General features: G+C 42.8%; 2 protein-coding genes across 5 annotated transcripts in view; one reads left to right on the plus strand and one right to left on the minus strand.

Annotated features, from left to right (window-relative positions):
- The window catches only part of LPIN3 (lipin 3), an 81138-nt gene extending 69695 nt beyond the window's left edge, over window positions 1-11443 (minus strand). The window contains exon 1 of the mRNA XM_056549934.1: window positions 11333-11443. The gene's annotated coding sequence lies outside the window, so the exon portion shown is untranslated. The remainder of the gene's footprint in view (window positions 1-11332) is intronic.
- MYL9 (myosin light chain 9) overlaps window positions 1-12209 on the plus strand; it is a 45907-nt gene that overhangs the window by 16049 nt on the left and 17649 nt on the right. Inside the window, exon 1 of one of the 4 annotated variants that reach the window (XM_056549944.1) lies at window positions 3993-4128. The exons of the other annotated variants lie outside the window; for them this stretch is intronic. The gene's annotated coding sequence lies outside the window, so the exon portion shown is untranslated. Of the gene's footprint in view, window positions 1-3992; window positions 4129-12209 lie in introns of those variants that run through there. 4 annotated transcript variants of the gene reach the window in all.

Raw genomic sequence — 12209 nt, forward strand, 5'->3', positions numbered from 1 at the left:
ACTACTGTAAAAGGAAATGAGACGTATATGACATCTGTAGAAAGATCTAAACGATACTGGAGGATAGGAGCCGGATGAACAAATTCTGGGGATTTTACATGTTGTTTTTTTATTTAGAACAGTGGTCCCCAAACTGTGGCCCTCCAGATGTTGCAAAACTACAATTCCCAGCATGCCTGGACAGCCGTTGGCTGTCCAGGCATGCTGGGAGTTGTAGTTTTGCAACATCTGGAGGGCCACAGTTTGGGGACCACTGGTTTAGAAGCTATTATTTAGTGTTCGCTCCGAGTTTTACACACCCAAAGCTTCAAACATTATTAAACTTCATGGCGTTAGTTTAATAAGCGTTTTATTTTATTTTTTATTTTTATTTTTTTTCAACAAACATTTCAGGATAAGATGCTGTATGTGTACATGAGGAGCAGCAGTATTTGTTGCTATTCTATAACTTCTATATGGCTTTTTCCCCATTGTTTTATTCTGCAGGCTTAATGTATCATTTTCAGTTGTCCCGGATCTTATGGGTGGGGCCTAATCTTTATAATGTCTCCCATACACAGCACACACAAAAGAAGAGATCCTGCTTTCCTATATCTCTATAGTACACTCTAAAATGCAGCAGCAGCAGCAGCATGGAAGACATTATAGAGCAGGAGGATGAGCGATAGCTGAAATTCTCTCTCAATCTGCAGATATCCTCTTTTCTCCCCGGCCTCTTTGAACATTTAACCTGATCCCTCAGTGAGCTGATCCATCTTCAGACAGAAATTAGCAGTAAGGCTGTGTTTCGACTTAGATCCAGCAGGAAGGAGAAGGCCTTCCTTTATATATTCCGATTCCTCTTACAGTACTGGCTTTGCATCAAGAACTGCCACGTGGAAACCCGGTTTCAGGGTACATTCACACATTTGTTACCCACCAGAGGTGTAACTTCTGGACCCCAATGCAAAATCTGAAACCGGGCCCTGTGTGCCATTTATAATACTGATCTGTTTTGGGGCAGATGTGCCTCGGGGCCCCCTTAGACACCAGGGCCCTGGTGCGACTGCTACCTCTGCGACTCTCAGCGGGTTAGCTCTTTAAGTTACGCTACCACTCAATTTAATGGGTTCGCAGCAAATCTGCCACTACTGCTGACTTTTCGCGGTATCATTGAAATGAACGGTGGAAGCAGATTTCCGATTTTGTGAACGTACCCTAAAGGTTCCTTTTAAACAGGCAGGTGCCCAATAGGAGCACTGATCAACAGGTACAGGTGAAACAGAGATACTCCAATGAGTTTATGAAGGGGGTGAGAGGAAAAAGCCTGGTGAGTGGAGAAAGATGCATTTTTCTCTGTTAAGATACATTAAAGTTTCTTCTGCCTCGACTATTGATTTATGTAAAGTTTGTTAGGAGTATACAGGTTTATAGCTTGCAACTACAGAACAGATATGAGGTGCGGTCTAATTACAGGGTCAAAGTCTATATGCGATGACTCTTTTTGTGCTTCCTTGATGTCATTTATTTTATAGCAATATGCACTAGAATCAGCTGTTGACGTTCTCTGGTGGTATACTACATACAGGTGTGGTGTCCCAGTACAGGACCTTACCCTGTCCCTGTCTAAAGTCCCCTCAGCTAGAGTCCCTCCATTCCACAGGGCTCTCCTGCAGGGCTTGCCCCTTGGTCGCCTCATATAAAGGTTTTTCTGTATAGTGTACAAATGTATAGGACCTACCTAGGTCACGTGATATATTATAATGGTTGTATAGATATTTAGGACCATCCAGGGTCATATGATGATGTCATGTGATGTACCCAGAGTTCTCTGGGTTCAGGACTAACAGGCTTTGCAACCAATGGGATTTGTCCAGCCCCCCTAGTATATAAGGGGCTGTAGTCTGTAAATTCTCTCTCCTAGTTCCAGACTATCAAGCCAAGCACAATCAGCATATCTCAATCCATCTCAACTAGGCCAAAGCCTAAAGAACCAGCAGCCACTAAAACCGTGAGTTATAAAGCTCTGTTTCCTAAATCCTTGTGACTACTATTCAACTCAACTCATACAATTAGTAGCACAGTGGCCTGCTTAAAGCCAAAGACTATTAGTCCCAGCAGAGCCTGTGAGGAACCTGCATCCCGGTTACCTCCGGAGAGATTGTATGTTTATAAGGACTGTTTGCATACGAAGTTCAGTAAAAGTTCCAGTCATCTCATAAATCAAGCTGTGGACATTCAGTTTATTCCCAGCCGTTTTTGGGCCGGTTGGTGGCTGGGCCTTCTATACTCCGTAAACCGCACCCTGGCGTCACGACAAACCAAGGGTTAATACCAGCAGACCCTACAACATCATTGCCTCACCCAGCTCACCACACATGGAACACCCTGCAAGACCTAAGTCGCTTAGATCCTTAGACCAGTGTTTTCCAAACAGTGTGCCTTCAGCTGTTGCAAAACTACATCTCCCAGCATGGCCGGACAGCCGAAGGCTGTCTGGGCATGCTGGGAGTTGAAGTTTTGCAACAGCTGGAGACACACTGTTTGCAAAACACTGCATTAGGGTATGTTCACATGGGCAGATATATTTGCGGGTTTCCAGCTGCGTATTTGAAAGGGGACGGGCTCTTCTCGGCTGTCCGCAGCAGATTTTTCCGCTGAGGAAAATCCGCCGCAAGCCCCATTGAAGTCAGTAGGGTCTGCGGCGGATCTTCCGCAACGGAAATTCTGCCGTGGACAGGCAAGAAGAGCCCGCCCCCTCAAATACGCAGCGGGAAACCGGCAAATAAATCCGCCTGGCTATGTTTACATGTCTATGTTTATGTCTCCAGGTGTTATGCTGGGAGTTGTGGTTTTGCAACAGCTGGAACGCGAAACACTGCTCTATACCCTAAGGCAGTGATTCCCAACCAGGGTGCCTCCAGGTGTTGCAAAACTACAATTCCAAGCATGCTTGGACAGCCAAAGGCAGCGGACCGCATTGATTTCTATGACTGAACAGAGTCCGCTATTGACTTCGTTCGGGACCTTTGCGCTATTTCGAAAGCACAGTAGCCCACGCAAGTGAATCTGTTCAGCCATAGAAATCAATGGGCTCCGCTGCTTTTGTTAATAGTAAGTCAAGTCTATCGGCGGAATCTGCTCATAAATGCATTGCTCTCTATGTAGACCGCGCATTTCTGAGTGGTCCTAGCGGCGAATGATGAGTTGGTGGCTGCCGCATCCGGAAAACTTTCCATTCTGCAAAAATTGCGCCGTGTGAACGTAGCCTAACAAATACACAAGTCTCGGACTCACTATGGGTCTAGTGACATCTGTCAGTTCGGGTCACCAGAAGTCTAATCTCGGGAGGGGCACTGTCAGGCTATATATGCACGGGGGAATGTCCGCACTTGGAATAGTGACGGGGAGGGGGCAATTGCCCCACTGTCAAATGCCCCCCCTGGATCCATCACTGGGTAACCAGACAAATAGCGGCCATAAAAAAGATGTAAAAAGTTGTCCAGAGAGTGAAACCAGCCTTAGGTTCGGCCATTTTTTTCACAACGTCTCAATGCATGTGGCTAGATTATGGATGTGTGTTATGGGGACCGATATGCCGTATCCATATGCCTATTCTGTACCCTTGATTTTCATCCATATAAAATTACGACCATATATCTCTGCCCGAGATGACGGGCCCCGTAACCTGTATGTTGTTTTTCGTGTTTGTTTTTCGTGTTTGTTTTGCAGAATCCCGCACTGTAGTATATTTCGTGACCAATTGTACCTTCCTCCTTACACTCTCACACCTATACGCCCCTTATAAGGAGGACTGTCTGCTTATCCTGGTGTACACAGCCCTGTGCAATGGGTTCCCTGTATACTGTCACAAAGTGGGGCCGAGCACTATATAAGGGAGAATATCCTGTGTTTGGGTTTGGATCAGTGTGTCCCACACATCTCGCATCCTCCTCAAATTCCTTTTCCATGTATGGCCAAATCCCAGGCGGGAGGGCAGCCGGAGGAGGGGGGGGGGGGAGAGTGTTCCTTCCCCCATTGGTTGCTCTCTCCGTTTTGGATTTAGGACCCTGGGAATGTTAAGGCAGACCTTCCCTGTGTCCTGATCCACAGAGGAGATCTCTGAGTTGCCGTCCTACTCCTGTGCAGGTAAGTAGTGCACTGTCTATACCTCTGCCATATACCTTTTATTACCACACCCCTTATCTAACCTTTTTTAACTCTTTCCTGGTATTATAACAAGATATCTTTCCTCTACTATCTTCTCGTCTTGGCGTATTTATTCTGTACGTCTGCACAAACCCACAAGTGATTTATCGTTCGCTTTTCTCATTCGTTCAGTTTCTTCGTCGCTAATACTTGACTGGTTTGCCCAGTTTGTAATATTATTATTAGTTGGACTGTATGGCCTGTCCCTTTTATTGGAGCCTTAAAAATTAAGCACGCCGTGTGTGACGTAAGAATGCGAATTTTTATTTATTTATTTAGTGTGTGTGATAAAAATTAAAAGTCGCATTGAATAAATTCAGCGTGTTATATGGTCAAAAGGTTTTATGCTGGGGATATGGGAAAATCGTACGTTTGCGTAAAACTTGCGCAAAAATTCGCCAATAATTCAAAGCAGAATACGAAGCGTATATAGATCGATGATAAATTCTCTCTGTAGTTGAAACATTATTATTATTTTTTTACTCTTACTTTATACCAATGTTTTTTTGATTTCGTAAAACTACAGCCGTTGGCTGTCTGGGCATGCTGGGAGTTATAGTTTTGCAACAGCTGAAGAGACACAGATTGGAGACAAACTTCCCCTAAAGAGTTCTTTCAGAACTACAACTCCCAGAATGTCTGACTGCCTTTTGCTGTCCGGGCATGCTGGGAGTTGTAGTGTTGCAACCGCTGAACCCATACAGATTAGAGACAATCTTTCTTAAAGAGTCCTTGAAAAACTACAACTCCCAGTATGCTGTCTGAGCATGCTGGGAGTTGTAGTTTTGCAAAAGCTGAAGAGACACAGATTGGAGACAACTTTCTTTAAAGAATCCTTGCGACACTACAACTCCTAGCATGCCCAGACATCCTGAGAGTTTTAGCATTGCAAAAAACTGAAGACTCAGATTGGAGATAACTAGAGATGAGCGAACTTACAGTAAATTCGATTCGTCACAAACTTCTCGGCTCGGCAGTTGATGACTTATCCTGCATAAATTAGTTCAGCTTTCCGGTGCTCCCGTGGGCTGGAAAAGGTGGATACAGTCCTAGGAGACTCTTTCCTAGGACTGTATTCACCTTTTCCAGCCCACCGGAGCACCGGAAAGCTGAACTAATTTATGCAGGAAAAGTCAGCAACCGCCGAGCCGAGAAGTTTGTGACGAATCAAATTTACTGTAAGTTTGCTCATCTCTAGAGACAACCTTCTAGAGATTCCATGCAAAACTACAACTCCCAGCATGCCTGGACAGCCTTTGGCTGTCCGTGCGCATGCGGAGAGTTGTAGTTTTGCCAAAGCTGATGAGACAGAGATTGGAGACAACCTTCCTTAGGAGAGTCCTTTCTTAAAGGGGTACTCCGGTGGAAAACATTTTATTTCTAGGTCTTTATAAGTCAACTGGTGCCAGAAAGTTAAACAGTTAAACCCTTCCAGTACTTTTTAGCAGCTGAATGCTACTGAGGAAATTCTTTTCTTTTTTTCTTTCTTTTCTGTCTGACCACAGTGCTCTCTACTGACACCTCTGTCCGTGTCAGGAACTGTCCAGAGAAGCATAGGTTTGCTATGGGGATTTTCTCCTGCTCTGGACAGTTCCTGATACGGACATCAGGTGTCAGCAGAGAGCACTGTGGACAAGACTAAAAAAAGAAATTCAAAAAGAACAGAATTTCCTCTGTAACATACAGCTGCTAAAAAGTACAGGAAGGGTAAAGATTTTTTAATAGAAGTAATTTACAATTCTGTTTAACTTTCTGGCATCAGTTCATAAAAAAAAAAGTACCCCTTTAAAGAGTCCTTGCAAAACTACAATTCCCAGCATGCCCGGACAGCTGTTGGCTGTCCGGGCATGCTGGGAGTTGTAATTTTGCAAATTGCTAGAAAGCATTGATGTAAAATCAAACAGAGTGTAAATAATGTTTATGTAATAGGGGGCGCTATCCTTAATACAGATATTAAAAAGTTTGAGTCCTTGGCTGTATGGGCATGCTGGAAGTTGTAGTTTAGCAAAAAGGTAGAGAGAATTGGCATTAATCCAAACCAAATGTACAGAGGTTCTTTATAAATCTCTCATAGGGGGCGCTATCCCTGACACACATATTAAGAAAGTTTCAGAACAGTACATGTTAAATGTTTTGGTTGTCTTTTTGTCTTTTGTGAAACTGTGTTGTTTCATCTGTGTTTTTTTGCCTGCGGCTGAAATTTACTGCTCCGCCCAGATCTTACAGCGTAGTAAACAGGATTTCAAGAAATCCCATTTTATACAATAGGCTGCAAACTCCTCGTTTTTATTTTTTATTTATTTTTTTCTCTTTTTTTTGTGATATTAAGGGGCGGACGACATGTTACAGGACATAAAATCTTATTTCACTTGCAATATTTATTGTAAGCACTAATTGCAAATAAAAATTGCTAATATTTAAAAGAAATAAAAATAAAAAAATAAAAACACTATTATTTTGCAATATTTATTTAGCAATTAGTGCCTGGAACAGAAATTCACATATGTTGCACTTGTAGTAAATATGGCACCTACCTAGAACGCATTCACACACACACACACCTGATCTGCGGCGCAGTTGTCAAATCAGAGGTTGCGGCAATCAAAAATACATCCGCAATTGCGGATTTACCAACTTCAAATTCACAGCACATCTGGTGTGTGTGTTAATACACCCTAAAGTTACGTTCACATGGACGGATTACCTGCAGAATTTCCACAGTGTATTTGCTGTGAAAAAAATCCAGCGGATTTTGCTACCATTGACTTCAATGGGTCAGCAGAAAATCAGCAGTACAGGCAGATTTGTAGACTTTCCTTCAGACCCATTGAAGTTAATGGTAGCAAAATCCGTAGCGGATTTTCCGCAACACATACATTGCGGATTTTCCGCAGGTAATCCGCCCGTGTGAATGGACCCTATGGCTATGTTCACTCTGCAGAATTTCTGCATAAAAATCTGCATGTGTTTATAGCCTATTAACGTCAATGGGATTCTGCATTGTCATTAACGTTGCGGAATTTGTGCTGCGGAATGATCCGCAGCTAAAATTACAACTCCCAGCATGCCCGGACAGCCAACGGCACAAGTAGTCATCCTCCAGAAGAGGAAAAAATCCCTGTGGAGGAACCCTCTAGGGCAATGTTTTTCAACCAGTGTGCCTCCAGCTGTTGCAAAACTACATCTCCCAGCATGCCCAGACAGCCTTCGGCTGTCCGGGCATGCTGGGAGTTGTACTTTTGCAACAGCTGGAGGCACCCTGGTTGAAAAACACTGCAGTATAGCCTCACACGTGCTGGGAGTTGTAGTTTTACAACAGCTGGAGACACACTGTTTTGAAATACACTCCCACAGAAATAAACACAGTGCTAAACGCTACATTAACGCTACGGAACATCTGCCCGGGCGGACATTTCATTCACAGCAGGAGCCTACGAGTCAGTCGGCACTAGGACCGCTCGGACACGCGCCAATCTGCAAACACATAAGTCATGTCTTATATTTTTGCGGGATTCAGCTGCAGAAGCCCAGTGAATGCAACCCCCCCCCCCCCCCCCAGCTAAGTGGAAGTTGCGCGGATTCCACGCAAAATGTAACTTTAGCAATGAATAAAAGCCCTTGTTTTTTTCGGGCACTGTGTATTCATGCGGAAACGCCCTAAATTTGGGGGAGATTTATCAAAACCTGTGCAGAGGAAAAGATGTCCAGTTGCCCATAGCAACCAATCAGATCGCTGCTTTCATTTTTAAAGAGGCCTGTGAAAAATGAAAAAATCAATCTGATTGGTTGCTATGGGCAACTGGTCAACTTTTTTCCTCTACACAGGTTTTGAGAAATCTCCCCCTAAGTGTCTATTCACACGTACAGTATCCTGCGCAGGATTTGAAGCTGCAGATTTGAAGCTGGGTTCAGTCATTTAGTTTACATTGAAATCTGCAGCTTCTGATATGTGGATCAAATACGTCCAGGATACTCTACGTGTGAACACACCCTAAACTAGGGGTGTAACTATATGGCGTGCAGTCGCCCCCGGGGCCCTGTGACTGAGAGGGCCCCAAGGCACCTTTGCCCCATTATAAGACACCAGTTGTATACGTTACATATGGTAGACATGAGGCCCTGTTACAGCTTTTGCATTGGGGTCCATAAGCTACAAGTTTCGCCTCTGCATTAAACCTACATATGTTCTCCTATATTACAATGTAAACAAAGAAAGAGTTAAAGGGGTACTCCGGTGGAAATTTTTTTTTTTTTTAAGTTAAACAGATTTGTAAATTACTTCTATAAAAAAAATCGTAATCCTTCCAGTACTTATTAGCTGCTGAATACTACAGAGGAAATTCTTTTCTTTTTGGAACACAGAGCTCTCTGCTGACATCTCTGTCCATTTTAAGAACTGTCCAGAGTAGGAGAAAATCCCCATAGTAAACATATGCTGCTCTGGACAGTTCCTAAAATGGACAGAGAGTTCAGCAGAAAGCACTGTGCTCGTGATGTCAGCAGAGAGCTCTGTGTTCCAAAAAGAAAATAATTTCCTCTGTAGTATTCAGCAGCTAATAAGTACGGGAAGGATTAAGATATTATTTTTTTTTTTTTTTTTAGAAGTCATTTACAAATCTGTTTACAAAACTTTCTGGCACCAGTTGATTTAAAAAAAAAATAAAAAAAATAAAAAATTTTTTTCCACTGGAGTACCCCTTTAAATTACCTATTCAGCTCTGCTACAGCTGAGAATACTCTGCTACAGGTTGAGGGTGGATCAGTATACTTATAGAAGTAATGACAGGCTTCTGATCACGCCCTACTTATAGGGTGAAGTGGTTACTGACCAGTTCGACAAGGTCTTCCCTCCCTAGTCACAGATTAGTGTGTTTCATAGAGTGTGTCTCCAGCTGTTGCAAAACTACAAGTCCCAGCCATTGGTTGTCCAGGCATGTTGGGAGTTGTAGTTTTGCAACATCTGGAGACACATTCTTTTGGAAAATACTGCCATAGATATAAACACAGTGAAAGGCTACATTCACACTATGGAATATATATACATTCACATCGGGCACCTACGAGTGTTATCCAACCAGTGTGCCTCCAGCTGTCGCAAAACTACAACTCCCAGCATGCCCAAACAGCCAACGGCACAACCAGTCATCCTTCAGAAGAGGAAAAAAATCCCTGTGGAGGAAACTTCTAGGGCTATGTTATCCAACCAGTGTGCCTCCAGCTGTTGCAAAACTACAATTCCCATCATGCCCGGACAGCCTTTGGCTGTCCGGGCATGCTGGGAGTTGTAGTTTTGCAACAGCTAGAGGCACCCTGGTTGAAAAACACTGCAGTATAGCCTCACACGTGTTGTGAGTTGTAGTTGTGCAACAGCTGGAGACACACTGTTTTGGAAAACACTGCCATAGATATAAACACAGTGATACGCTACATTAAAGGGGTTATCCAGGAAAAAACTTTTTTTTATATATCAACTGGCTCCAGAAAGTTAAACAGATTTGTAAATTACTTCTATTAAAAAATCTTCATCCTTTCAGTACTTAACAGCTGATGAAGTTGAGTTGTTCTTTTCTGTCCAAGTCCTCTCTGATGACACGTGTCTTGGGAACTGTCCAGTTTAGAAGCAAATCCCCATAGCAAACCTCTACTATGTGCAGTTCCCGAGACAAGCAGAGAGGTCCGCAGAGAGCACTGTTGCCAGACAGAAAACAACAACTCAACTTCAGCAGCTGATAATTATTGAAAGGATTAAGATTTTTTTAATAGAAGTAACTTACAAATCTGTTTAACTCTCTGGACCCAGTAGATATATATATATATATATATATATATATATATATATATAATTTTTTTTTTTTTTTTTTTTTTTTTTCTGGATAACCCCTTTAAATTTCTATGGTGGAAATTCAGTAGGGTACTGCATCAGAATTTCCGAGCAGAATTTTTCGGCTCTGGAAATTCCGTAGTGTGAATGCGCCCAATATCACTACTGAGAAGCCGATAGGGCTTCTTCCTACCACTTACATGTCATCAAAATGGGATGGCGACGTTTTTCGGGGTATTTCCTGCACTTATGTGTATTTATTCGTTCTCACAGTACAGCATACCGCACTTTTGAGTCCACGTAAAAACATGTATATGTCAATGTAGCCAGTTCATGTTCGTGTACATATATGGCGGCATATTATTTTGACAGACTGATACCGTAATACGTGCCACGGACGGTATAATCGTGCACTGAACTTTGCGTAACCTCCAGCCTGTCAGTATAAATGTACAGTATGGACACAGGCGGCAGATTTATTGTAGACATCTTTGCATCTGTTCCATAGATCTGAGAATTCTGTAACAAACCTATCGTGTGAGGCTATACTGCAGTCTTTTCCAACCAGGGTGCCTCCAGCTGTTGCAAAACTACAACTTCCAGCATGTCCGGACAGCCGAAAGCTCATTCTTTTCATACATTATCGTCTATGGCAGTGCTGGGAGTTGTAGTTTTGCAACAGCTCGAAGTCCTCATGGCTATAGACCATTGCTTCCCAACAAGGGTGCCTCCAGCTATTGCAAAACTACAACTCCCAGCTTGCTGTTGGCTGTCGGGGGCATGCTGGGAGTTGTAATTTTGCAACAGCCAGAGGCACACTGGTTGGAAAACACTGTCCTAGAAGTTTCCTCTACAGGGGGGGGGGGGTTTCCACTTTTGTGTGTTGGAGGATGACTATTTGTTCCGTTGGCTGTCCGGGCATGCTGGGAGTTGTAGTTTTGCAACAGCTGGAGGCACACTGGTTGGATAACACTGCCCTAGAGGTTTCCTCCACAGGGGTTCCTCTTCTGCGTGCTAGAGGATAACTGTTTCTGCCATTGGCTGTCTGGGCATGCTGGGAGTTGTAGTTTTGCAAAAGCTGGAGGCACCTTGGTTGGATAACACTGCCCATATATAAATAATACATAAGTGATACATAAATAATACATAAATCCCCTGTTAGCATGTGGCTTGGACTTGTGGGACCATTACGCAAGCTCCTTAGACATGTGATGTACATAACCGTATTATGTATCTGTGTAATCTATATATGTAACTGTAATACAGCGCAGATAGACCACTATGGTCCTATATCTTGCTCCGCGTGCCTAGAATTTTACTTACTGTGTCTCAGAGTAGTACCATATGATGGACGACCTCGCGCTCCATTCAGAGGAGAGTTTCTGTGCCCCATTTTGGAGATAACAGGGGGTCCCACGATCAGATACGTATCCCCTATGCCATGGATAGAGGACAGGTTTTAAAATGTACAGGAATAGAAAAACACAGCTAATTTTTAAAAACAGCGCTACACCTGTCTTCAGGTTGTGTGTGGTATTACAACTTGTCTCCATTCACTTCAATGGAACTGACCTGCAATACCACACACAACCTGAGGACAGGGTTGGTGCTGTTTTTTGGAATTGAAGGGGTTATCCAGGAAAATACTTTTTATTTATATATATATCAACTGACTCCAGAAAGTTAAACATATTTGTAAATTACTTCTATTAAAAAATCTTAATCCTTTCAGTACTTATGAGCTTCTGAAGTCGAGTTGTTCTATTCGGTCTAAGTCCTCTCTGATGACACGTGTCTCGGGAACCGCCCAGTTTAGAAGCAAATCCCCATAGCAAACCTCTTCTACTCTGTGCAGTTCCTGAGACAAGCAGAGATGTCAGCAGAGAGCACTGTTGCCAGAAAGAAAACAACTCCACTTCAGCAGCTGATAATTATTGAAAGGATTAAGATTTTTTAATAGAAGTAATTTACAAATCTGTTTAACTTTCTGGAGCCAGTTGATATAAAAAAAAAAAAAAATTTTTTTCCTGGAATACCCCTTTAATCCGCACAACCAGACGGACATTTTTTCCCATTCTATCGCATTGAATTTAAGGGAAAACATTGCAGTTTAATTTGATGTTTACAAGTATTTCAGATGTAAATTTTTCATTCTAAATAACAATTAGGGGAGTTTTTTATATATTGTTGTTAAAAACAA

This window comes from Hyla sarda, chromosome 13 (assembly GCF_029499605.1).
Source record: "Hyla sarda isolate aHylSar1 chromosome 13, aHylSar1.hap1, whole genome shotgun sequence".
Taxonomy (NCBI): domain Eukaryota; kingdom Metazoa; phylum Chordata; class Amphibia; order Anura; family Hylidae; genus Hyla; species Hyla sarda.